Here is a 5,551-nt window from a genome sequence, read left to right as displayed (position 1 = left end):
GTGGAGCTGCAGTAGGTGACTCGATGTCTAGGCCTAGAGAGTAGCCCCCAGATCGCTGTGGATGCAAACTTGCTGGAAGGATCTCAAAGACACCCATTGAGTCCCCTAAATTTTTCCTTTATTCAGATTATATAAAACTTTTGTTTTACTCTATTTAGGTTAAATAGTACACAAAACGTTGCCTCATTTCCAATCTTCACAAAAAATTTCAAAGACTGGTTTGATACAGTATGTAGTATGGGACTCCTTAGTTATTGTAGCTCAATATAGTGTCTGCAGAAACTGAGCCAGCTCAGGTGATTCTACCCCAAGTAAGTATGGTTACTCAGGAGAAATTATACCCAGAACTGACATTATTCCAGCACTTTTAAACAAATACTGAGAATTTCTAAAATTCAAACATGGTAAAGATTAGCTAACCTTTAATCCTATGAGAAGAACAACATTTAACCCCAAAGAAATCCTCAGTTGCAAGTCTCTTTACAGCTCTGTAAACAGCAGGGTGGAGAATGAGGTGAAGGCTGCACCTGACAAATCACCAAACCCTTGTTTCTGTTCCTTTGTTTTCTCATCTGTAAAATGGGGATAATAATAAAAATTCTTCTAAAGATTAAAAAACATCATGTTAGCTACTCACAGTTCTCATCACAAACTGTAAATCTTGGAAAGCAGGGACTCTCTTTGCCTTTCGAACATTCCAGAAAAACCTAGTCTGCTGCCTTGTAGACATTCAGGGAGGACTTAACTAACCACAGCATTGTGTCCACTGCTGAGCACTTAGTACCAGTACTCTGAGCTATGGAAGACCTGGAAGGTCTCTTTGTATCCCTGGGGCCAGAAATCTACACCACCTGGTCAAAGGTCCTGTTCTTGATGGCTTAGAAATCTGACCACTCTTTGATCCCAGGCGGGAATATCCCAGTGGCAGAGGAGACGGGCACAGTTCTTCATTAAAACAACCATATCATTTCTTATACATCCTCCTTGGAGGATCTCAGGATTATCGTGGCTTCTTCAAATCTAATTAAACCATGAAGCCACCCTATGAATGAGTGGACTTTTTAATCCCTGTCTTGCAAGTTGAAAAACTTGTTTGGTTAAATTATAATGTCAGGCATACTAATTTAGGCATATAAGAAGTGTAAGCAACATTCAACACTTACTCCATATTTTATCCACTGGGTTCTACTTGGCAGGTACCAAAGAAGAAAAATTAATACCTTATCATTTATGCCTGCTGTTTTTTGTTTTTGTTTTTTAACCTCCCCTAGTTATCTAAGGGACTTTAATTCTCTAAATCTCAAGGTGGTAGGCTGACTTTAGTGTAAGTAAGATGTAAATGTAGTGATCATTTTTTGAGGGATCTAGATATTTAATTTAAAATGTCTCTAGTTAAGGACAAATAACAGAATTTCTTTAATTTATACAGCAGTCTCAATTAGGCAGTGGTTAGTAAAAATGTATTTAAAAGGCCTAAATCAAAAGTTAATGAAATTGGTTGTTTATTTCACCTGCTGTTAACGGATAACCACAAACTTCATTCTTGGGTGTCCTCACTTTCTTATTTACATGAATTATTTATCTTATGTCTCAAAATTTAATACATGTCATAGAGCTGCAAATTACACAATTCATCTTGGGTTTTGTAGTTTGCTGTCTACATGGGTAATCAATCTCAGCTATTAGTTTTATTTATTAAACCCAGCTCAAGAAGTAAAGGTTTGACCCTATCTTATATTATGCTAAAAAAAAAAAGATATGGTTAGTCCGAGATGTTGAATGCAGTGCAGCTAAAAAGAAAACCAATTTAAGTGAAAGGTGAATTAATAAATGCTGTGCCAATCCTGCATGTCAGGATTATGGGAGGAGATTAATGTTTTGTTCCTGCCAAGGCAGAAATCAGAACATGCTGGACAGCAGGTAAAAAAAAATTAAATAATGGTTTCAAAAGTCATTCTGAATCAGTGAAACAAACTTTGAAAATGTTAAGAAAGGAACTGTCAGGTATAAAAACCCACCAGCCTCTGCTTAGCTGAATTTTTTTTTTTTTTTTTTTTTTTTTGAGACAGAGTTTTGCTCTTCTTGCCCAGGCTGGAGTGCAGTGGCACAATCTTGGCTCACTGCAGCCTCCACCTCTCAAGTCCAAGTGATTCTCCTGCCTCAGCCTCCCAAGTAGCTGAGATTACAGGCATGTGCCACCACACTCAGCTAATTTTTTGTATTTTTAGTAGAGATGAGGTTTTACCATGTTAACAAGGCTGGCCTCGAACTCCTGACCTCAAGTGATCCACCTGCCTCAGCCTCCCAAAGTGCTTGGATTACAGATGTAAGCCACCACGCCTGGCCTTAGCTGATCATTTAAAAAAATAATACTGGTTTCTATCCTAAGATCCTCAAGCAAAATGTTCAATAAGCTTAGTCAGTAAGTCCAGTGACAAAATGCTCAGAAAAGTGCTAATGAAATCCTTTTCGAGTGGTGTTTTGTGTGCTGCCTTCAGTTGAAAGTTCATAGTAGAGGAAGATTTAGGTCCTGTGACTATGCATCTGGACTTGGGGAGGACAGAGGAGGAGGAAAGATGGGTTACAAGTTAAGAACCTGAGCTCAAAAATTTCAGGCCATGCTCAGCTATTCACATCATTTTTTGCCTTGCCTCATATTAAGACTTATGTTTGTCACCCAATTTCATAAAACTGTCTTCATTTTTAAGCTTTCCAAACAGCTAACTAATGAACTTTTATTAAGTAGAATACTATTGTAGAATCCTAGGAACTTGACCACTAAATAGCATTGCAGATAGAGAGCTCAGTATGCTGAAGTCATCATGATTGGTTTTTCCTCAGTGTTCGTAAACATCTTTTCTCAGGCAGCAAAGTCTTTATATTTGCTGTTTTCCTCCTGCCTGTAACATTCTCTTTCCTCATTCCCTATTTAACTCATACTCAACCTTCAAATCTCAGTGTACAAGATTTTCTAGGGAAGCCTTCTAACATTCCAGATGAACAAAGATCCCTTTGTTATAGATTCTCATTTCCTTTACACAAAACTTCTTTTGATTTCCATAAAATTTTCACTTATCCATAGAATTATTTTATTGGTGTCTGTCTCTCCCAAGGGAAAGTAAGTTCCATGAAGTCAGGTGTCTCATCATTTTACCTCTAGTTCTTAGCACCGTGATTGCAGAAGAGCAAGAACTCCCATTACCATTTGTTGAATCAGTGGCTGAAAAGCAAGAGCAATTATGCTTTTGAATTTGGCAGGAGAAGGCATGCAAAACACAACTTCTGTGCCTTTTATAACCATTATGGAATCGGTATCCTTGAGGTCAATAAGAAGGGACAAGTTTTTCTTAGTATTTTAAGCACAGGGATGACTATACAAATGAACAGCAACCTTCACATAGAGCGTCAGCTCATTAGGAAATAACTATGAAAGATGTTTGAATGGATGATTCGCTATTGTGCTGCAAATACATAAGTGGCTTTGGAATTGACATCAATTTTCTATCATTTGGTTGGAAGAATGAAAGAGGAGAAAATTGAGATGGCCCCACTGAGTGCCTTGATCATTGATAATTATATCCTGCTTTTCCCACTGCTGTAACATCTGCTGACCTTCCAGGACATGTTTTATTGCTCTATTGCAGCAGGAGAGATCAGCAACGAGACCATCTTGTAGAGATTAGAAAATGGGATTTCCTTTTGTTCTATGACCTCAACACCCCCTCCTCCCTACCCCTTGTGGCCTTTAGTTCCTCTTTCTTTTATCAGGGAAGGTGTCACCTATGGATTTCCTCTTCAAAATTGCAAAGGAAATCCAAGGTTTCATTCCTTTTCAGCCTGCTGCTTGGCCTAGTGACAAAACCCAGTGATTGTTTTAAATATAAATATAAATGAAATAGTAAAAATTGGACCTGAGCAAGAAATTTTCTGTAGTTCATTTTCATCTCATCTCCAGTTGATGCAACACATGTCCATTGCATATCTTTGATACAGAAGGCACTATGGTATGTGTTAGCTAATAAAATGAAAACATTCACAGTCTAGTAGGAGGAGCAAAGTTGCAGTTATCAATCTAAGACAGACAGTGATAAATATTAAAATAGAAGCACAAAGAAAATGTTATAGAAGCACAGGGGAAGGGGAGACTAATTCCAATTTAGGGGTTTTGGAAGATTTGAGGAAGGATTTGGACCTTGAAATGTGGATCTTTAATAATGGAGAAGCTGCACTTTGGGAGGATGTGGACAGATCACCTGAGGTCAGGAGTTCAAGACCAGCCTGGGTGAAACCCTGTCTCTACTAAAAATACAAAAATGAGCTGGGTGTTGTGTCATGCACCTGTAATCCCAGCTACTCGGGAGGTTGAAGCAAGAGAATTACTTGAACCCCAGAGGCAGAGGTTACAGTGATCTGAGATCACTCCACTGTACTTCAGCCTAGGCAACAGAGCAAGACTGCATCTCTAATAATAATAATAATAATAATAATAATAATAAAGATTTCAGGGAGCTTAAAGAGGAAGAAGAGGGTCTTCTAGGCAGAAGGAACAAGGGAAACCTAGACAAGAAGGTAGGGAAGCTTGAAGGATGCTTTAAAATCATTGAATAATACTGTGTGGCTGGAGTTTGCAATGTTTGGAGATAATGAGAAATAGATGATAAAGGTAGATGGAGCCTATGTATAGAGTAAGCCTCGAATGCTATATAAGGCAATTTGGGCTTTATTCTATAATAGGATATATTAGGGAAGGTTGCCTTGATCTAAGTTTTAGTAAGTTTTTGTTTGGTGTGGTTTAGTAAGACAGCTGGAATTCTACTCTGATGAGGTGGTGAGAGATTAACAGGGAGGCCAGCTCAGCTCTTAGCGTTCTTCTTACGTCTGGTCCTCTTATTCTCTAGAGGTTTTTGGCTTGGATCTACCTGAGGTGAGGACAAGGGTTTTGTTGACTGGAAGTGGGGCAAATCCTGCTCAGGTTTTGAGTTCTACTATCTGCAGAAGAGGCTGGTTACATGGTGGCCTGGTTCATAATGTCGCTGGGCCCTTGAGCCCCAAGGAAGGTGATGGAGGACAACCAATGTTTTTCTCTGCAACCTTGGAGGCCTGCATGTGCTCTTCTTCAAAGTGTGACTCAGTGTCATCATGGATTTTGATGTTCATTTCGGCTTTGTAAATTTCGTTAGTGAAATTTCCTCCCATAGCCTGGCAGTAGTAGAATGCCTGACAGTTCTGACAGTTTTTGTTTTCATTCTTTTTTTTTTTTTTTGTCATTTCATTCTTTTGTGTGTGTGTGTCATGTATGTTTCAGTGTAAAGTTGAGAAAGGCTGAATCTTGAACTGTTATCCAGATGTCATCTTGGACCACAAATAAGCACATGATATTTTGAAGTTCCTTTTGGTGATTTCCTGTTACAATGAAAATAAGGAATCTCATGATATATTTCTTGCCTGTGATTATTTACAGAAGTCAGATGAGACTGAAGGGAAGTTGGAAGATTATCTGGGCCACTGTAACAGCAGCCCAAGAGAGAGGGACTCAGGACCAGGACTCAGG

This window comes from Theropithecus gelada, chromosome 17 (assembly GCF_003255815.1).
Source record: "Theropithecus gelada isolate Dixy chromosome 17, Tgel_1.0, whole genome shotgun sequence".
Taxonomy (NCBI): domain Eukaryota; kingdom Metazoa; phylum Chordata; class Mammalia; order Primates; family Cercopithecidae; genus Theropithecus; species Theropithecus gelada.
The sequence above is the reverse complement of the archived record's forward strand: the minus strand, read 5'-3'. Positions refer to the sequence as shown.